Genomic DNA, 22,231 nt, shown 5'->3' with positions numbered 1-22,231 from the left:
TGAAGCTTCTGGTCTCTAGAGCTCATGGTCCACCCGGTCTCCAGTCCCCTCCACACCCTTGGCCCCCAGCCCCGACTGCCCCCACAGCCATGCCTCTGCCCTGGACTGACCAAGCTCCTACACACTCACCCTTCGTTGCTGCCCTCTGGTGGGGAGAGGCGATCACACAGCCTAGGAGCACCGTAAGATGAGGATTTCCTGCCTGGCCAGCTCTCCCTACCACCTGTATTACAGCCGCCTCCCCTCCTGGTCCCCAGCACAGTTCCCCCTCATTTTTCTGAATCTCTGCCACCTTCATAAGCTCCCACTCCACTTCCTGCCTCTTCTCTCTGAGCGATAACAAAATTTCCTATTTGTCCCCAAACATTGGGGCCGAAATGGCGCAAGCCCCATGATGCCTTGAGCCTTGCCCTCCTCCGTGTCCCTCAGGGGTCACTTAGAAGGTCTTGCTCCTCTCTGCCACCGGTTGGTCCTCCCCTGGGCTCTGGATCCCATGATCTCTCTCCTCTCATAACCTATCCCCGTCCCCCTTCCTTGCCTCCATCTTTCTATGCTCTCCCTCTTCTCTGTGATGGGCTAAGATCACAGGCTCTGCGGTCACCTGCCTGGGATTAGCTGGGCAGCATAGGGTAGGCCTGAGCCTCTCTCTCCTCCACTGTGAACCGCGCTTAATGATAGTGTCCACTGACCTCACAGGATTGGTGCATGGGTCAAATGAGATCAGCGTGGGGGTTGGGAAGGAAGGGGAGTCCCAAGTTGCACATGCTTCATCTGAGGAGCCTCTCACCCAAGAAAGGGAGCAGCCGAGAGGCAGTGGGATGTGCTGTTCCACAACTCAAAAGAATGTTCAGGAATAAAGATACTGGGGACTTAATAAAAAATGAAATCACAAACATAGAGGCAAGATTGCAGAGGAGAACAGGGAGAGGGCAGGGGCTCAGGATGGTACCTCAGAGTACAGGGGAGCAGGAAGCAATGGCCAGAGAGAAAGCGAAGTAGGGCCCCTTGGCACCGTGGGAGCCTCCAGTGACCCCACAGAAGCCATTTCTGTGGAGTGACAGTGGCAGGAGCTGCAGGGGGTGGAGAAGCAGGAGTGGAGAAGGCAGAGGAGAAGTAACCAAAGTGTGTTAGAAGTCAAGGGAGAGTTTCTTATTTCTTCCTTCTGGCTGGTCAAAGTAAAACAATAACATCCAGTAAAGTCACTGAAGAATAAAGGAGCGCTTTTAATGAGAAGCTGCAGTGCCTGCCCCTCCAGATCTGCAGACCTGCTCCCTGGAGACAGCTGCCTTTCCGGAATGCTCTCTTTGTGCTGCTTTGGGCAGCTAATTAATTTCTCTGAAATGTAAGCAGAGGCCACAATGTTGAGGAGAGTGACCATGGCACTGGTTATCACTCCCTGCTCCTGGGCCCCCATCCCCACATCTCAGCTCCTCCCTTCTGCAGCCACAGTCAGAGGCCTTCCATGTCCACTTGCTGTTCTGTTCCCTTCCTTGACCTGTATCTAAGTTCTATTGCACAATTGAAAAAAGAAAGCAAAATATTAATCCTAAGCTCCTTTAATGAAAGAGAGCAGGCAGGGACAAGCTATTTATCAAACACGTTTCGTGTGCAGCAAAGGTCTAACAACAGGTGTTAAAGCAGGTGAAGTATCTATGCTTCTGTGTTACAAAAAAGTCCTTTTCCCTGAAGCACAGATAGGCCTTGTGAGAGGGCATGAAGTGGCAGCGTGATCTTGCACAAGCTATACAAGTGAGTAGAGATAGCATTTGCAAAAGGTAAACATTATGAAGTGTTGCTCCAAAAGCATACTAGTAGTTTTATTTTCTTATCATTAATCTACAATTACACAAAGAACATTGTTTATTAGGGTCCTCCCTTCACCAAGTCCCCCCCACAAACCTCATTACAGTCACTGTCCATCCATGTAGTAAGGTGTTCTAGAATCACTAGTCTTCTCTGTGTTGCACAGCCCTCCCCATGCACCCCCCTACATTATACATGCTAAACGTATTTGGTTGGTCTGCTTTCTTTGCTGTGATTTTATTTTCTCTGGTGACATTTATTTAGCCTTAGGAGTGCTACCATCTAGAGCAGTCCCTCTACAATCCCCTGTAGAGGTGGTTTGTGGGAGGCAAATTCCCTCAACTTTTGCTTGTCTGGGAATTGTTTAATCCGTCCTTCATATTTAAATGATAATCGTGCTGGATACAGTATTCTTGGTTCAAGGCCCTTCTGTTTCATTGCATTAAATATATAAAGCCATTCTCTTCTGGCCCGTAAGGTTTCTATTGAGAGGTCTGATAATAGCCTGATGGGTTTTCCTTTGTAGGTGACCTTTTTTCTCTCTCTAGCTGCCTTTAATACGCTGTCCTTGTCCTTGATCTTTGTCATTTTAATTATGTGTCCTGGTGTTGTCCTCCTTGGGTCCCTTCTGTTGGGAGTTCTGTGTACTTCCGTGGTCTGATCGATTATTTCCTCCCCCAATTTGGGGAAGTTTTCAACCATTATTTCTTCAAAGACATTTTCTACCCCTTTTTCTCTCTCTTCTTCTTCTGATACCACTATAATGCAGATATTGTTCCTTTTGAATTTGTCACACAGTTCTCTTTATATTGTTTCATTTCTGGAGATCCTTCTTTTTTTTAGATAATTATTTTTTATTGAAGGGTAGTTGACGCACAGTATTACATTAGTTTCAGGTGTACAACACAGTGATTCAACATTTATATACATGATAATTCTAGGTACCAGCTATCACCATACCAAGTTGTTACAATATTTTGACTATATTCCTTATGCTATACATTACATCCTGGTTACTTATTTATTTTACAATTGGAAGTGTGTACTTTTTTTTTTTTGTGAGGGCATCTCTCCTATTTATTTATCAAATGGTTGTTAACAACAATAAAATTCTGTATAGGGGACTCAATGTTCAATGTATAATCATTAATCCAACCCAGACCTAATTTTCATCAGTCTCCAAATCTTCTGAAGCATAACGAACAAGGTCTCAAATGGAGTACAAACTCTTACATAGTGAATAAGTTACATGGTGAATAGTACAAAGGCAGTCATCACAGAAACTTTCGGTTTTGATCATGCATTATGAACTATAAACAGTCAGTTCAAATATGAATAATTGTTTGATTTTATACTTGATTTATATGTGGATACCACATTTCTCTATTCTTATTATTTTTAATAAAATGCTGAAGTGGTAAGTAGATGCAAGATAAAGGTAGAAAACATAGTTTAGTGTTGTAAGAGAGCAAATGTAGATGATCAGGTGTGTGCCTGTAGACTATGTGTTAATCCAAGCTAGACAAGGGCAATAAGACATCCACGGATGCAGCAGATTTCTCTCAGAACGGGGGGGAGGGTGAGGTTCTAAGCATCACCTCTGTTGATCCCCAATTTCTCACCTGATGGCCCCCCTGTGACTGTGCCTGTCTTAGGTTGTTCCTCCCTTGAGAAATCTTACCCATCTCTGGCTAACCAGTCATCTTCCGGGGCCATACAGGGAAATGTAAAGTTGGTAAGTGACAGAGAAGCCTTATTGTTTGAAAGGGTAGTTTTTTACTTCTTTGCAAATTTATGCCCTGTGGCTTCTATGCCCAGCATTTGTCTTGAGGTATGTTTACCACTTGGAATTATTGTGATACATGGTAAATTCGATATGAGGCACGAATTCTATTTAGGGGTTGTAATTAGGAAGGAAGAAGAAAAGCTATACAAGTTGCAGGCAGAAGAAAACATGGGAAGATTGATTATTTCTTTGACATATCTTCTTGTAGAGTAACTTCAGCATGTATAGGTTTTAAACTACTAATTAAATTGTGCACACACATTAACATAACAGGAATACAGTTACATAACCAAAGCATACCTATAATTACCAGCCATCTCCAGTGAAACCAAGAAAACCAGTTAGGCACCTTAGGCATTTGTGAAAACTTATCTATGATATAGTGGATATTGTCCAACTGAACTTGAACAGTCTGAGAGAAATCAGACAATTTAAAACAACCCATTCCTGGGGACTGTTCACATCCCATATATTCTTTTAACAGTAAATAGTCTATAGTTGTAAGATTTTGGAGCGCTACAATTTGCACTTCTCCTAATTCTTGGTTGAGTTCCAAAAGTGTAGATCCAGTCAAATTTGTTTTACTGTATGCACAGGCCAGCTTAGATATCTCCTTCTTCATTCCAATGGCAAGTCCAGGAACCGGTGGGATGAGGGGAAATACAGCTGTAGCAGCGCGTGGATCTTTGTTGGGATTTTTTGATGATCATCTTCTGGCATGAGTCTTTCAGAGAGTGCTGATGTTGGAAGTTCTTTTTCATATCATATCTTAGTTCATTTTCGGGGTAGCCAAATTAGGCTTTGATCCTCTGTATAAGCACAAACAAATCCTTTGCCTCCCCTTTTATATGCCCTTTATACCATTCTGTAGAACTCATTGGAGGTCACTACACAGGAACTGCTTTTTTATTGTTGTTATCATTACTCTACACTTACATGATGAATATTATGTTTACTAGGCTCTCCCTTATACCAGCTCCCCCCTATAAACCCCTTTACAGTCACTGTCCATCAGCATAGCAAAATGTTGTAGTCACTACTTGTCCTTTCTGTGTTGTACAGCCCTCCCCTTTCTCCCACCACCCCCATGCATGCTAATCTTAATACCCCCCTTCTTCTCCCCCTCTTCTTCTAGCCCTTTGTCCCTCCTTACCCACCCATCCTCCCCAGTCCCTTTCCCTTTGGTACCTGTTAGTCCATTCTTGATTTCTGTGATTCTGCTGCTGTTTTGTTCCTTCAGTTTTTCCTTTGTTCTTATACTCCACAGATGAGTGAAATCATTTGGTATTTCTCTTTATCCGCTTGGCTCATTTCGCTGAGTATAATACCCTCCAGCTCCTTCCATGTTGCTGCAAATGGTAGGATTTGCCCTTTTCTTATGGCTGAGTAGTATTCCATTGTGTATATGTACCACATCTTCTTTATCCATTCATCTATCGATGGACATTTAGGTTGGTTCCAATTCTTGGCTATTGTAAATAGTGCTGTGATAAACATAGGGGTGCATCTGTCTTTCTCAAACTTGATTGCTGCGTTCTTAGAGTAAATTCCTAGGAGTGGAATTCCTGGGTCAAATGGTAAGTCTGTTTTGAGCATTTTGATGTACCTCCATACTGCTGTCCAAAATGGTTGAACTAATTTACATCCCACCAGCAGTGTAGGAGGGTTCCCCTTTCTCCACAGCCTCGCCAACATTTGTTGTTGTTTCTCTTTTGGATGGCAGCCATCCTTACTGGTGTGAGCTGATACCTCATTGTAGTTTTAATTTGCATTTCTCTGATAATTAGCGATGTGGAGCATCTTTTCATGTGTCTGTTGGCCATCTATTTATTTTTTGGAGAACTGTCTGTTCAGTTCCTCTGCCCATTTTTTAATTGGGTTATTCGTTTTTTGTTTGATGAGGCGTGAGTTCTTTATATATTCGGGACGTCAAGCCTTTATCGGATCTGTCATTTTCAAATATATTCTCCCATACTGTAGGGTACCTTTTTGTTCTATTGATGGTGTCTTTTGCTGTACAGAAGCTTTTCAGCTTAATATAGTCCCACTTGTTCATTTTTGCTGTTGTTTTCCTTGCCCGGGGCGATATGTTCAAGAAGACATAAACTCATGTTTATGTCTAAGAGGTTTTTGCCTATGTTTTTTTCCAAGAGTTTAATGGTTTCATGACTTACATTCAGGTCTTTGATCCATTTTGAATTTACTTTTGTGTATGGGGTTAGGCAATGGTCCAGTTTCATTCTCCTACATGTAGATGTCCAGTTTTGCCAGCACCATCTGTTGAAGAGACTGTCATTTCACCATTGTATGTCCATGGCTCCTTTATCAAATATTAATTAACCAGATGTCTGGGTTAATGACTGGATTCTCTAGTCTGTTCCATTGGTCTGTGGCTCTGTTCTTGTGCCACTACCAAATTGTCTTCTTGATTACTATGGCTTTGTAGTAGAGCTTAAAGTTGGGGAGTGAGATCCCCCCTACTTCATTCTTCTTTTTCAGGATTGCTTTGGCTATTCGGGGTCTTTGGTGTTTCCATATGAATTTTTCAATTATTTGTTCCAGTTCATTGAAGAATGTTGCTGGTAGTTTCATAGGGATTGCATCAAATCTGTATATTGCTTTGGGCAGGATGGCCATTTTGACGATATTAATTCTTCCTAGCCACGAGCATGGGATGTGTTTCCATCTTTTAGTGTCCCCTTAAATTCTCTTAAGAGTGACTTGTACTTTTTAGAGTATAAGTCTTTCACTTCTTTGGTTAGGTTTATTCCTAGGTATTTTATTCTTTTTGATGCAATTGTAAATGGAATTGTTTTCCTGTTTTCTCTTTCTGTTGGCTCATTGTTAGTGTATAGGAAAGCCACAGATTTCTGTGTTGATTTTGTATCCTACAACTTTGCTGTATTCCGATATCAGTTCTAGTAGTTTTGGAGTGGAGTTTTCAGGGTTCTTTATGTACAGTATCATGTCATCTACAAATAGTGACAGTTTAACTTCTTCTTTACAAATATGGATTACTTGTATTTCTTTGTTTTATCTAATTGCCGTGGCTAGGACCTCCAGTACTATGTTAAACAACAGTGGGGAGAGTGGGCATCCCTGTTTAGTTCCTGATCTCAGAGGAAAAGCTTTCAGCTTCTCTCTGTTCAGTATAATGTTGGCTGTGGGTTTATCATATATGGCCTTTATTATGTTGAGGTACTTGCCCTCTATTCCCATTTGGCTGAGAGTATTTATCATGAATGGATGTTGAACTTAGTCAAATGCTTTTTCAGCATCTATGGAGATGATCATGTGGTTTTTGTCTTTCTTTTTGTTGATGTGGTGGATGATGTTGATGAACTTTCGAATGTTGTACCATCCTTGCATCCCTGGGATGAATACCACTTGGTGGTCATGGTGTATGATCCTTTTGATGTATTTCTGAATTCGGTTTGCTAATATTTTGTTGCGTATTTTTGCATCTACGTTCATCACGGATATTGGTCTGTAGTTTTCTTTTTTGGTGGGGTCTTTGTCTGGTTTTGGTATTAGAGTGATGTTAGCTTCATAGAATGAGTTTGGGAGTATTCCCTCCTTTTCTATTTTTTGGAAAACTTTAAGGAGAATGGGTATTATGTCTTCCCTGTGTGTTGAACAAAATTCTGAGGAGAATCCATGTGGCCCGGGGGTTTTGTTCTTTGGTAGTTTTTTGATTACCGCTTCAATTTCGTTGCTGGTAATTGGTCTGTTTAGATTTTGTTTCTTTCTGGGTCAGTCTTGGAAGGTTGTGTTTTTCTAGGAAGTTGTTCATTTCTCCTAGGTTTCCAAGCTTGTTAGCATATAGGTTTTCATAGCATTCACTGATAATTCTTTGTATTTCTGTGGGGTCCGTCGTGATTTTTCCTTTCTTGTTTCTGATACTGTTGATTTGTGTTGACTCTCTTTTCCTCTTAATAAATCTGGCTAGAGGCTGTTCTATTTTGTTTATTTTCTCAAAGAACCAGCTCTTGGTTTCATTGACTTTTGCTAGTTTCATTCTTCTCAATTTTATTTATTTCTTCTCTGATCTTTATTATGTCCCTCCTTCTGCTGACCTTAGGCCTCATTCTTCTTTCTCCAATTTTGATAATTGTGACATTAGACCATTTACTTGGGATTGTTCTTCCTTTTTTAAATATGCCTGGATAGCTATATACTTTCCTATTAAGACTGCTTTTGCTGTGTCCCACAGTATTTGGGGCTTAGTGTTGTTGTTGTCTGTTTCCATATAATGCTGGATCTCCATTTTGATTTGGTCATTGATCCACTGTTTATTTAGGAGCATGTTGTTAAGCCTCCATGTGTTTGTGAGTCTTTTTGCTTTCTTTGTACAGTTTATTTCTAGTTTTATGCCTTTGTGGTCGGAAAAGCTGGTTGGTAGGATTTCAATCTTTTGGAATTTACTGAGGCTCTTTTTGTGGCCTAGTATGTGGTCTATTCTGGAGAATGTTCCATGTGCACTTGAGGAGAATGTGTATCTTGTTGCTTTTGGATGTAGAGTTCTATAGATGTCTATTAGGTCCATCTGTTCTAGTGTGTTGTTCAGTGCCTCTGTGTCCTTACTTATTTTCTGTCTGGTGGATCTGTCCTTTGGAGTGAGTGGTGTGTTGAAGTCTCCTAGAATGAATGCATTGCATTCTATTTCCTCCTTTAGTTCTGTTAGTATTTGTTTCACGTATGTTGGTGCTCCTGTATTGGGTGCATATATATTTACAATGGTTATATCCTCTTGTTGGACTGAGCCCTTTATCATTATGTAATGTCCTTGTCTTTTGTTACTTTCTTTATTTTGAAGTCTGTTTGTCTGATACCAGAATTGGAACACTTGCTTTCTTCTCTCTGTTGTTTGCATGAAATATCTTTTTCCATCCCTTGACTTTAAGTCTGTGCATGTCTTTGGGTTTGAGGTGAGTCTCTTGTAAGCAGCATATGGATGGATCTTGCTTTTTTATCCATTCCATTACTCTGTCTTTTGATTGGTGCATTCAGTTCATTTACATTTAGGGTGATTATTGAGAGGTATGAACTTATTGCCATTGCAGGCTTTAAGTTTGCGGTTACCAAAGATTCAGGGATAGCTTCTTTACTATCTTACAAACTTAACTTGCTTGTTGAGCTATTATAAACGTGGTCTGATGATTCTTTATTTCTCTCCCTTCTTATTCCTCCTCCTTTCTTCTTCATATGTTGGGTGTTCTGTTCTGTGCTCTTTTTAGGAGTGCTACCATCTAGAGCAGTCCCTGTAGGATGCCCTGTAGAGGTGGTTTGTGGGAGGCAATTTCCCTCAACTTTTGCTTGTCTGGGAATTGATTAATCCCTCCTTCATATTTAAATGATATTCGTGCTGGATACAGTAGTCTTGCTTCGAGGCCCTTCTGTTTCATTGCATTAAGTATATCATTCCATTCTCTTCTGGCCTGTAGGGTTTCTGTTCATAAGTCTAATGATAGCCTGATGGGTTTTCCTTTGTAGGTAAACTTTTTTTTCTCTCTGGCTGCCTTTAATACTTTGTCCTTATCTTTGATCTTTGCCATTTTAATTATTATGTGTCTTGGTGTTGCCCTCCTTGGATCCCTTGTCATGGGAATTCTGTGTACCTCTGTGGTCTGAGAGGCCATTTCTTCCCCTAGTTTGGGGAAGTTTTTGGCAATTATTTCTTAAAAGACACTTTCTGTCCCTTTTTCTCTCTTTTCTTCTTCTGGTACCCCTATAATGTGTATATTGTTCCTTTTTGATTGGTCACTCAGCTCTCTTAGAATTCTTTCATTCCTGGAGATCCTTTTATCTCTCTCTGCATCAGCTTCTCTGCATTCCTGTTCTCTGTTTTCTAGTCCATTAATGGTCTCTTGCATCTAGTCCATTCTGTTTTGAAGTCCTTCCAGAGCTTGTTTTATTTCTGTATTCTCCTTCCTTAGTTATTGCATATTTCTCTGCAAGTCCACCAGCATGGTTATGACTTTTGTTTTGAATTCTTTTTCAGGAAGACTGGCTAAATCTATCTCCCCAGGTTCCTTCTCAGGGGAGGATGTAGCAGATGCCGAAGCTGTCTGGGCTAGTCTTGTCTAGATCATACTTTTTTGCCTTTTCATGTTGACAGGTGCTATTCAGTGTCAGCTGGGAGGGCCAAACTTTTCACTTGCTACTGGCCTTTCTTTACTGGGACAACTGCGACCCCTAGTGGCTTGTGTTGGGTAATTGCGTGTAGACTGGGTCTTTGTGTGTTGCCCGGCCGATATGGAGAAAACTCCCTTTCTGAGGGGGCAGGGCCTGCCTTAGACTGCTTCTCTGTTTTCGCAGCGCCCGGTGGGGAAATGGACCGGGGGGTGGGTTGTTTAGGTCTTTATCTCCGTGAGGGGTCTCAGAGTTTTTGCCCAGGGGGTTATTGCGCCCAGATTTCCCTGTAATTTCCAGCCACTGGACTGTTACCTTTGTTGTTTCCGCCCAGCTGTTATGTCCTTGTCCCTTTAGGACTTTCAAAAAGCACTCGGTTTTCTTTGTCACAGGGGCATCACCTTCGGAACCTGCTCAGAGGTCTTGCTGCCCTATTTCCTTAGTTTCCAGCCCTCCACGCATGCACTGTGTCTGGACTCTGGTGCCGGTGGCTGAGGCTGGGTGTTTAGCAGCCCTGAGCTCCCTCTCCCTCCTGCCAGGAGCTGGGGGGAGGTGTGCTCGGGTCCCACCGGGCCGAGGCTTGTATCTTACCCCTTTCACCAAGCGCTGGGCTCTCGCACAAGTGGATGTAGTCTGGCTGTTGTCCTGTGTCTTCCGGTCTCTCTTTTAGAACTAGTTGTATTTGATGTATTTTCAAAAATATATGTTTTTGGGAGGAGATTCCCACTGTCCTACTCACGCCGCTATGTTGGCTCCGCCTTCTGGAGATCCTTTTATCTCTCTCTGCGTCACCTTTTGTGCGTTCCTGTTCTCTGGTTTCTATTCCATCAATGGCCTCTTGCATCTTATCCATTCTGCTCATAAATCCTTCCAGAGATTGTTTCATTTCTGTAACGTCCTTCCGGGCATCATCCCTTGGCTCTTGCATATTTCTCTGCAGTTCTGTCAGCATGGTTATGACCTTTATTTTGAATTCTTTTTCAGGAAGATTGGTTAGGTCTATCACCTTCTCAGGGGTTGACTCTGTGATTTTGGTCTGCATCAAATTCTTCTGCCTTTTCATGGCAATAGAGATAGTTGTGCAGACCTGGCGCATGTGTCGGCTGGGAAAACGTCCCTTCTTCTTCCTGGTTTGTGGCCTTCCTCTCCTGGGAGAAAGGAGAACAGTGACTTCTAGTGGCTTGTGCTGGGCAGCTGTGTGCAGACAGGGCCTCTGCTTCTTGCCTGGCCGCTGTGGAGTTAAGCTCCGTGGTTGCTCTGCGCGTGGCTGGCCTCACTCTGCTGCTCCAGTATGGTGGAGCCTTGACGGAGGGGAAAAAGGCAGGAGTCTGTTTATCGCTGTGAGGGGCCTCTGAGCTGTGCTGCCGCCCAGGGGTTTAGGGCGCCTGGAGTTCCCTGGGATTCCCAGCTGCTTGGCTTAGTGTCCCAGGACGCTTCACTCCACATACTGAAAGTTTCAGTGATGTTGAGATGGGAGAAATTATCATTGGGAACATTGAGCTTACTTGTTACACTCGTCCAACTCCAGTGCAACAGCATGCCATTCCAATTATTAAAGAAAAAAGAGACTTGATGGCTTCTGCCCTAATAGGCTCTGGGAAAACAGCAGCATTTCTCTTGCTCATCTTAAGTCAGATTTATGGAGATGGTCCAGGTGAGGCTTTGGAGGCTGTGAAGGAAAATGGAAGGTATGGACACCATAAACAATACCCAGTTTCCTTCGTTTTAGCTCCTATAAGAGAATTGCCTGTACAGCTCTATGAGGAAGCCAGAAAATTTTCACACTGGTCTGGAGTTCCACCTTGTGTGGTTTATAGTGGTGCTGATATTGGTCAGCAGATTCGAGATTTAGAACGTGGGTGTCACTTGTTAGTTGCCACTCCAGGGCGTCTAGTGGATATGATGGAAAGAGGAAAAATTGGATTAGACTTCTGCAAATACTTAGTATTGGAAGAAGCTGATAGGATGCTGGATATGGGATTTGAACCTCATACGTCATATAGTTGAACAAGGCAGTATGTCACCAAAGGGTATTTGCCACACCTTCATGTTCAGTGCTATCTTTCGTAAGGGAATACAGTTTCTTGCTCGTGATTTCTTGGATGATTATATCTTCCTGATGGTAGGCAGAGTTGGCTCTACCTCTGAAAACATCATGCAGAAAGTAGTTTGGGTGGAATAGTCAGACAAATGGTCATTTTTGCTTGACCTCTTAAATGCAGCAGGGAAGGATTCACTGACTTTAGTGTTTGTGGAGACCAAATGGGTGCCGATTCTCTCAAAGATTTCTTATACAGTGAAGGATATGCTTGTACCAGAATTCACAGAGATCAGTAACAGAGGGATAGAGAGGAGCCCCTTCACCAGTTCCACTCAGGAAAAAGCCCAATTCTAGTGGCTACAGTTGTGGCAGCAAGAGGACTAGACATTTCAACTGTGAAACATGTAATCAATTTTAATTTGCCAAGTGATACTGAAGAATAAGTACATCAGATTGGTCGTACAGGACGTGTAGGAAACCTTGGCATTGCCGTCTCTTTCTTTAATGAAATAAATTCAAATATCATGAAGGATTTGTTGGACCTTCTTGTTGGGAAACATGGCTCATGAACACCACTATAAGGGTAGCAGTCGTGGACGTTCTAAGAGTAGATTCCGTGGAGGATTTAGTGCCAGAGACTATAGACAAAGTAGTGGTTCCACCAGTTCTGGCTTTAGTAGTAGTCATGCAAACAGCAGCCGCAGTGGTGGAGGTGGTTACAGCAGCAGCAGAGGATTTGGTGAAGATGGTTATGGAAGCTTCTACACTAGTGATGGATATGGAGGAAATTACAGCTTCCAGGGGGTCAAGTGGCAAGGCAATTGAATCTGCTTTACAACAAAGTCATCCTTTTAATCAACCCCATGGAAACCACACGTAACTTAGCCAGACTATATTGTATAGCTCTAAGAACTTCAGTACATTACTAACTGTGATTGAAGGGCCCCCACCAGTAAGATGGCGAACTTCCGGCTTCTCTTCCGGGTCCTTGGTTCCGGACAGCACCACCTAAAGACCAATCACCTCTCTCCCCACTCCCACTCCCAGCACCTAGCCAATAGCCACCAGCCCCATAGAAGTACCACCACAATCACTCCATGCCCCTTCCTATATAACCCAGCACCTTTCCCCAATAAAGCGGATTTCTCCGGTGAATTGCTGCTGTGTGTCGCTCCTTTCCTTTCATTGGTGCCAAAACCCAGGAGACGGGACACCCCAACTTGGCCCCGTCTTCCCCCGACACCAGCAGCAGCTTACCCTCATCCTCTTTTTCCGGCACTGGCTCATCACACTCACCACTCCTCTCTGGCCTTTAGGTAAGTTTTCTCCCAGAGTGGGCCACTCTTTCCCGAACTATTGCAGTGCCATTGACCGTGATCGTCCGGCAAGGCCCTGACATTCGGGGACGAGGAGGGAACTCTCCCCGCCTCAGGCCTTCACGGCTGCGGTGGACCCTCAGGCCCCCCCCTCCAACAGCCATAAATTGCTGCTTCCGGCCTTCACAGTTGCTGCAGACCCTCAAGCCCCTCTCCAACAGCCATAAATTGCTGCCTCAGGCCTTCACAGCTGCTGCAGACCCTCAGGGCCCCCTCCAACAGCCATGAATTGCCACCTCCGGCCTTCACAGCTGCTGCAGACCCTCAGGCCCCCCTCCAACAGCCATAAACCCCGCCTCAGGCCTTCACAGCTGCGACAGACCCTCAGGCCCCCCCTCCAACAGCCATAAAAGAGGTGACTCCTTTGTGGATGAGAACGCTCCCTTTTCCCCCTTCCTCCTCCTGTTCTGCCTGCCGAAATCCGTTCCATCCCCGAAAATTCCTAGTAATAGGTACCTCGTGACTCAGGCACTCTGCCTTCTCAGTGAAGTCTGGGTGACGACCCACACTTCCTAAGAAATTCTGACTCGTATACGAGTTTCCGCAGACCACCAAGGATCATCGGGGACGCCCTTTGTCTCCTTGCAGTCTGCCTCCACTCCGAGGATCTCCGTTCGTCTTCCCGTTTGTCTCCTTCTCTGTCCTTTAGCCATGGGAGCCTCCTCATCCCTCCCTGAAAGTTCACCTCTTGAATGCCTGCTTAAGCATCTGGTTACCCTCTCCCTCGCACCTGATATAAAACCAAAACTTCTCTGTAAATACTGCTCCCAAGATTGGCCGACATACACCCTAGACAAGAACAACCAATGGCCCGCAGGGAGAACTCTTGATCCTAACATCACTCATGATCTTTTTAACTACTGCCAGCGCCGGAAAAAATGGATGGAGATTCCCTATATTGAAGCTTTTCGCCTCCTAGCTCAAAATCCCAGCCTCTGCACCACCTGTTCCCCGCCCCAAGTTCTCCTAGCCTGCAAGCCGTTTCCCTCCCCTCCCCACACTCCCAGTCCCTCTTTGATTACCTTTGACTCAGACGACGAGCCTCCACCATACTGGCTTCCCCCTTCGGCCCCTCCCCCTCCTACAACCCCTCCACCCTGCACTGCCACGGCTTCCTCCACCCCCTCAGAAGCCTCCGGTCCTCTCCCTTCCCCCTCCTCTCCTCCCTCTACCACCATCTCCTCCCCCACCTCACCCCCTCCGCCTCCATCCCCCTCACCTTCCCCCCTCCCGCAGATTGAGCCTGAGCCTTTCAGCCCCTCTCTAAGTCCCAGGAGCCTCCTCCGTCTTTGCCCCCTCAGACTCAGTCCCGAGGGCCTCCCAAAATTATTGCGTCTTTGTCCCCATCACCTGTCTCCCCCCCACCGACTGAGTCAGAATCCTTCAGTCCCCCTCAGACTCAGTCCCAAGGGCCTCCCAAAATTATTGCCCCCCTCCAGGAAGTAGCAGGATCCGAAGGCATTGTGCACATTCACGCCCCTTTCTCCCTAGGAGATCTAGCCCAAATACAGAAACGCTTAGGTTCCTTTTCCACTGATCCCACGACATACATCAGGGAGTTTCAATGGACCCTTCAGTCTTACAGCCTCACATATCATGACATTTTCATGCTCCTGGCCAATACTCTCATGCCTGAAGAGCGTAGACGAGTTTGGGACTTCGCCCAAACGCACGTTACCGAAACCCACAGGATTGACCCCACCTACCCCCTAGCCCCACTGCTGTCCCCGAACAAGACCCACACTGGGATTATAACACCGTCGTCGGTCTCCACTCTCAAGATATTTTTGCCTCCTGCTTAATAGCAGGTCTAAAAAAGGCAGCTCGTAGTGAATTTTCAAAAGCTCCAAGACATAATTCAAAAGAGAGATGAAACCCCCTCCGAGTTCTTAGACAGACTCACTCAAGCCCTATTACAGTATACCAGCCTGAACCCAGAAACGCCTTATGGAAGACATCTCCTTATGACATACTTCCTAGCTCAAAGCTACCCCGACATTAAAGCTAAACTCAAAAAGTTAGAACAGGGCCCCGCTATCCCACAGACTGAGATCCTAAAAGTGGCCTTTAAAGTCTTCCATAACTGGGAGGAGAAAGAACGCCGTAAACAAAAGGCTGATCAGGCCAATTTCCAAATGTTGGCCCAGCTGATAAAACCACAACCTGGGCGCCCCTGTACAAACAAGCACCCCCCCCCCAGGAGCTTGTTTCAAGTGTGGAAAAGAGGGACATTGGTCAAGGGCGTGACCCTCCCCCAGAGCTCCTACCACCCATGCCCCAGATGCCACAAAATGGGCCACTGGGGGTCTGATTGTCCAACCACCCGAAGGGGAGGCTGGATGAACAATCCCCATCCTGAGCCCGCCGTAGTGGGGCTGGCAGAAGAATGACGGGGCCCGGGGGCTTCTCGCCTAACCATTTCCACCACCAAACAGGAGCCCAGGGTTACTTTAATAGTAGACGGTCGCCCCATCTTCTTCCTCCTAGATACAGGAGCCACCCTCTCAGTCTTGCGAGAAAACCGGGGCCCTACCATGCCTACCATTACTCCTATAGTCGGGGTTGGAGGTAAACAGATTTTCCCATTAAACTCCCCCCCCTTTTATGCACAATCCAATACAATCCCATACCTTTCTCCCTCTCCTTCCTAGTTATGCCCCAGTGTCCCGTCCCTTTACTAGGATGAGACATCCTTTCTCTCCTCGTTTCCATAACTATATCCACTCCCACAGCCCCCAGTACTCCCTTTCTGATGGCCCTCATAGCTGATGATCCCCCTCTACAAAATCAAAGCTCCAGTTTCACCCTCATACACCCTGTAAATCCCAAAGTTTGGGACATTACAAGCTCCTCCGTAGCTCTATGTCCTCCTGCCTCTATCAAATTACATGACCCCTCTCAGTATATCTGTCAGGCCCAATACCCCCTAACCACTTCAGCCCTCATAGGCCTCCAACCCATCATCCAAGATCTCTTAAACAAAAATTACCTCAGACCCACTCACTCCCCGTTTAATACCCCCATATTAGCTGTTAAAAAAGCCAACGGATCTTTCCGCCTCGTCCAAGACCTTCGCCTCATCAACATGGCCATTCTCCCTATCCATCCCTTAGTTCCAAATCCATACACCCTTTTATCGCACATCCCTGCCTCAGCCTCCCACTTCTCAGGCCTAGATCTCAAGGATGCATTTTTTTCTATCCCTCTGGACCCCTCCTCCCAAGATTTCTTTGCCTTCACCTGGATGGACCCATACACAAGACATTCTGAACAACTCACATAGACAGTTTTCCCACAAGGCTTCCGAGATAGTCCCCATATTTTTGGACAAGTCCTAGCTCAGGACCTCAAACAGTTTCATCATGATCACGCCAAGTCCACCTTATTACAATACGTAGATGATCTTCTACTCTGCAGTCCCTCTTGGTAACAGTCTCAACTTGACATGGCCTCTCTACTTAACCTTCTAGCATCCAGAGGTTACCGGGTATCCCCCCTCAAAGCTCAAATCTCTTCCCCTTCTGTCACTTACCTTGGATTCCTTCTGTCTCAACAAAGAAAGTCTATTACCTTAGACAGAAAATAGCTCTTCTCTGACCTGCCCGTTCCCAAAACCAAGACAGAAATCCTTTCCTTTCTAGGCCTGGCTGAGTATTTTAGAGCGTGGATCCCTAACTTATCCCTGTTGGCAAGACCCCTATGTGAACTCAGCAAGGGTCCCCCTAAAGAACCATTATCCTCTTCAGCCCGACACTCATTCATTAAGCTCAGTCAAGCCCTTGTGGAAGCCCCAGCTCTCCATCTTCCTGATTTTTCGAAGCCCTTCTCATTATACATTCATGAGAGGTCCAGTCAAGCTCTCTAGGAGTCCTAGGCCAATATTGTGGCCCATCCTTTGCCCCAGTAGCTTATCTCTCCAAGCAATCAGACCCCACAGTTTGGGGATGGGACCCCTGCCTAAGGGCATTAGCCGCTGGGCAGCTCTTGCAGAAAGAAGTTCATAAACTAACATTCGGGGCACCCCTTACCATTCTGTCCCCACATCACCTAAAAGATCTCTTAACCTACAAAAGTTTACAGACGCTCCCTCCCTCCAAACTCCTGACCTTACTGTACTCTTTCCTCAAAAATCCAGACATTTCTTTCCTTCCCTGCCAGCCCCTGAATCCGGCCACTCTTCTTCCTCTACCCTACTCTCCTTATACTCCCTCGCATGATTGCCTGGAAGCCCTTCACAACTTCCTTCCGTGCCACTCCACAATCTCCGAAGGAGCCCTCTCACACTCCGACCTCGTGTGGTTTACTGATGGGTCCTCCTTTAAACATGAGGGCGCCCACTACGCAGGATACACAGTAGTCTCTCTTGAAGACATCATTGAAGCACGAGCCCTACACCCCATGGTACAACCAATCAACAGGCCGAGCTCATTGCACCCACCAGAGCTTGCACTCTGGCCCGGGACATGTCTCTCACACTGTACACTGAATCCAAGTACGTATTCCACATTCTCTTGTCCCACGCGACAGCATGGAAAGAACGAGGCCTCCTCACCACAAAAGGAAATTCCGTAACTAATTCAGCCTTAATTACTAAACTTCTAGAGGCTTCACAACTCCCACACCGACTAGGCATAGTCCACTGCAAATCACATCAGAAAGATAACTCCCCCATTGCAAGAGGTAACAACAAAGTCGACAAGGCAGCCTGGTCAGTTGCCCTATCAGAAGACACACTAGACAACAATCCGTCTGCCCTTGCGGTTTTAGCCTTATCACAAGACACCCTCTGTTCCCAGGACAAAGAGTCTCTCTTCCGCTTCTTACACGATCTGTTCCATTCCAGCCCACAATCCGTGATCCATTTTTTACAATCCTTTTTTTCTCTCTCTCCTGAAGACAAAACCCTCCTTAACCAAATCACCCGCAGGTGCACCATCTGCCAACGCACTAACTTTAATACGCCCCTCAAAACCCGACACTTCCCGGCTCATCAAGCAAGGGGTAATGTCCCTGCCGCAGATTGGCAAATAGACTTCACTAACATGCCCCCTGTACGACGTACCAGATACCTACTCGTGATAGTAGATACATTTTCAGGATGGGTCGAAGCTTTCCCCACCAACAAATGAGCGTCCACAGTTGCCTCTATCCTCCTCACCCAGATCTTTCCTAGGTTCAGGATGCCCACCTCTCTCCAATCAGTTAACGACCCTGAGTTCACTGCCCAAATTATCCAGAACCTCTCCAAGTCACTCTCGGCTCCCCTGGCATTTACATTGTCCTTATCGACCACAAGCTTCGGCAAAAGTAGAAAGAACCAATAGAACTCTAAAGGACATCCTGACCAAACTATCGCTAGAACTACACCTTGACTGGGTTCGCTTACTTCCCTTAGCTCTACTCCGCATTCGGGCCCTCCCAAAGAAACCTTCCTTCTTGTCGCCCTTTGAGATCATGTACGGCCGCCCGATTCTACCCCCGGTGCTCCCTTCCCACAAAGGGTCAATTCCTCCCAATATGGCCCTTCCGCTACTCTCTCTCCTTAGCAGTGAATTGTGGAAATATCAGGATTGGCTCCTTCCTGATCCATCCGCCTCCCAAAATCCTCCTGTCTTACAGCCCGGCCAACTAGTGTTTTATAAGCCACCAGAGGATCGGCCCTCTCGCACCCTGAAATGGGAAGGTCCATACCCAGTTATTCTCTGCACCCCCTCGGCCACCAAGCTCTCACTGCCTGATAACTCTGTCACCCCTTGGATTCATATTTCCAGGCTGAAACCAAATACCCAGAACCCACCTTCTCTGGACACCCAAGACACATCAGTCACAATCCAGAGTCCTTTGGATACAGCCCAAGACGCTGTCTGCTCTACCACGCCTCATCCCTCTGATCCCTTGAAACTCCGCATCTTCCGTTCACCCCCTTTGCCATCCATACCTGAATCATGACTTTTTCCTCCTTTACCGCTCTCTTGCTTTTTCTCCTCATTCCTATTGTCTTCCCCGCCACCCCAGCCTCCTTTGTATGGCGATTCAAATAAGACAGACTTACACACAGCATCAAACAAAAGTTACTGCCCTCATTGCAACATAAGACTGCCCTCTGAAAGGCTGCTCTGAGCCTTTATATCTCCACTTTCCTCCCTCCACTGAAGTGTTCACTAGCAGCTACCTTTATTCTCCCTACCTCTGCTTCCTCTATGACCAAAGACAAGCCTATTGCAGGCGATGGCAAGACACCTATGGGGGATGTCCCTACTGGTCTTGCGCCATTTACTACATGGGTAACTCCCGGTACCCACAGTATTACTCCTCCAACCGTTTCATGAAATATCCCAACGGCTCATTCTCCTTATCAATCCCAGATCCCTGGGACTCTCGATGGGGTGACGGGGTCACAGCCTCAGTTTACTATGGGGGGTCCTTGACCCCCCATGGTACCCTTCATATCTCTCTAGAGTATGTTCGCTCTCACACCCAGATCTCAAGTTGCATCAGATATCGGACATTCCGAAAAAGTCATTATTCAAACTCTTGATGGCACTTCTTCATCTTCTTATTCCTCCTACTCTTGGTTACAGCTTATTCAAGACACCGCCATCTTTCTGAAACACACCCTCAACACCGCCAATTGTTTCTTGTGCGCATCACTACAGTGCCCATTGCTGTCTGCCGTGCCCCTTAATATTTCCAACTACTCCTTCCATGCAGAAGGACAACCCCTCCACCCCCTGGAAGACATACCCCTATGAGATCCAGAATACGCAGATAATCTCACCATCCACCACTGTGTAGGCCCAGCTCCACCCCCCTCCAGCGCACTTCACTGCCTCTATCTACACCCGTACCTCTGGCTCTAAGACTTTCACTCAACCGGGATACTTCTTTTGGTGTAATGGCAGTCTTTTCAACTCACTGCCTCCAACCTCCGATACACCCTGCATTCTCGTCACCCTAATCCCACAGCTTACGCTTTATAGCATGGCAGAATTTCTTGAGCTCCAACCTCCCTTGCCCTCACGCACAAAAAGGGCTGCTTTCCTTCCCATCATGGTCGGTATCTCTTTGACCACCTCAGCCATTGGGGCAGGGTTTTCGGGAGGAGCCTTGGGTCACTCTCTATGGGCAATTAGAGATCTCAACACCAAACTTGAGACAGCCCTGACATCCACTGCCGATTCCCTAGCCTCTCTCCAAACACAGGTCACTTCGCTAGCTAAGATCGCCCTTCAAAACCGGCGGGCCTTAGATCTGCTTACAGCCAAAAAGGGTGGCACCTGGTCTTCCTTCGAGAGGAGTGCTGCTATTACATCAATGAATCCGGCATTGTGGAAACTGACATTACCAAACTCACCGACCTTGCCTCCAGCCTCCACTCGGCTTCCAATTCCAACCCATTCTCTTCAATACTAACAAACCCCCTCCTTACCTGGCTTTGGCCCATTGCAGGCCCCATAACAATCATTCTTCTTGCCTATCTCTTCTTACCCTGTATAATAAAGTTCATCAAATCCCAAGTCGGAAAAATCTCTAATCAAACTTTCAACCAGCTTTTACTCAGGAACTATCAGCTTCTGGCCACAGAAGATCCCTCACCCTCACATAACCTCCTCACCACACACTGAGATAGACCCCTTTCTCCGCTCGAAACTGTTCCTGGAAACAATGGCCGCAGACGCCTGGCTTCTGGCACCCATATCCTCTTGGCACCATTGGAATCAACAAGTCCTCGACCTATGGTTACAAAGAACCTTCATTGATTTCCAACCTGAAGAAGTCCACATCTACTCGTCCTTACTGTGGAGAGTCCTGTCAACCCTTTCCCCCCAGTCCTCAAGCCCTAACTTCCTTCTCCACCACCGTTCAGCAGGAAGCAGTCAGAAAGAAAGCAACATCCACAACCCCATAGAGGAGAAAGGGGGGAATGAAGGGCCCCCACCAGTAAGATGGCAAACTTCCGGCTTCTTTTCCGGGTCCTCGGTTCCAGACAGCGCCACCTAAAGACTAATCACCTCTCTCCCCACTCCCACTCCCAGCACCTAGCCAATAGCCACCAGCCCCGTAGAACTAACCTCACAATCACCGCATGCCCCTTCCTATATAACCCAGCAGCTTTCCCCAGTAAAGCAGATTTCTCCAGAGAATTGCTGCTGTGTCGCTCCTTTCCTTTCAGTGATTGTCCTGAAAATTTAAGGGAGCTCAAAAAGAAGAAAACAGTAGTGAACAGTCTATTAATAAATTGATTTAAAGATTTAATTGATGTACTTTGGATTAAACCCCCTCCTGCTTATTCCCACCCCAAACTGCATTTATAATTTTGTGACTAAGGATCATTTGTTAATTGTGACTTTAACTTAAGACAACTTACTGTTTTGATGTCCTATAGGCTCACTAATGCTCAAAATATCAATCGTTCAAATAAAGTTACTGAAGTTGGGCTAAAAAAAACCCATTTCTTAGTGTACTGGGCCAAGATAGTCCCAGTGTCTGTCTCCGTCCTTCTTTGCGATGGCTCTCCATTCCCTACTTGATAAGGTGAGGGTATTTACTTGACCCTACTCCTTTGACCTCCCCCCTTCGCTGTCTCTGTCTCTGTCCACTACATAAAGGTTGATGAGATTCTTACTGTGTGTGATCACAGACTGTCTCCACATCACCCCAAAGTTGAAAGCAAGCATGCAACATAAGGCATCTCTGTGGCTGCTGATCACAGGGCCACCTGGCTCCACTGTCATGGTCTCAGGACATCTGCAAGGAGAGTGGTGCTGGCATGGGGGGCAGCATGAATCCACTTTTTTCAGCGTAGCAAGTTTGAGTTTTTCCCAACTCTCAATGGCGCTGTCTGTCCAATCATGTGTTCTCCTTTTCCCAAGAGGCCTCACTAAGGGGAAGTCAAGTTTTCAGGGGGAACCCTGAGAGGAAGGGGCGAGCAATGGGGGGATGGCAGAGCTCAGGCAGAGGCCTAGGTAAGACCCCGAGAAAGGGTGCTTTCCAGAATCTGGGGCCCAAGTGAGGTTGGAAATAATGTACCGCTTTGCTCCAGCAACTCCCTCTGTGCCAGGGGCTACATATGGAAAGCCCACTCAAGGGGCA

At 46.0% G+C, this 22,231-nt stretch overlaps 1 protein-coding gene and 1 pseudogene across 7 annotated transcripts in view; one reads left to right on the top strand and one right to left on the bottom strand.

The window, feature by feature from the left end:
- Nucleotides 1-22,231, bottom strand: part of GPR50 (G protein-coupled receptor 50) — a 67,307-nt gene that overhangs the window by 33,391 nt on the left and 11,685 nt on the right. The gene's annotated exons all lie outside the window — the stretch shown is intronic.
- LOC140847422 (ATP-dependent RNA helicase DDX3X pseudogene) lies at nt 11,047-13,152 on the top strand (annotated as a pseudogene).

This window comes from Manis javanica, chromosome X (genome assembly GCF_040802235.1).
Source record: "Manis javanica isolate MJ-LG chromosome X, MJ_LKY, whole genome shotgun sequence".
NCBI lineage: Eukaryota > Metazoa > Chordata > Mammalia > Pholidota > Manidae > Manis > Manis javanica.
The sequence above is the reverse complement of the archived record's forward strand: the minus strand, read 5'-3'. Positions and strand labels throughout refer to the sequence as shown.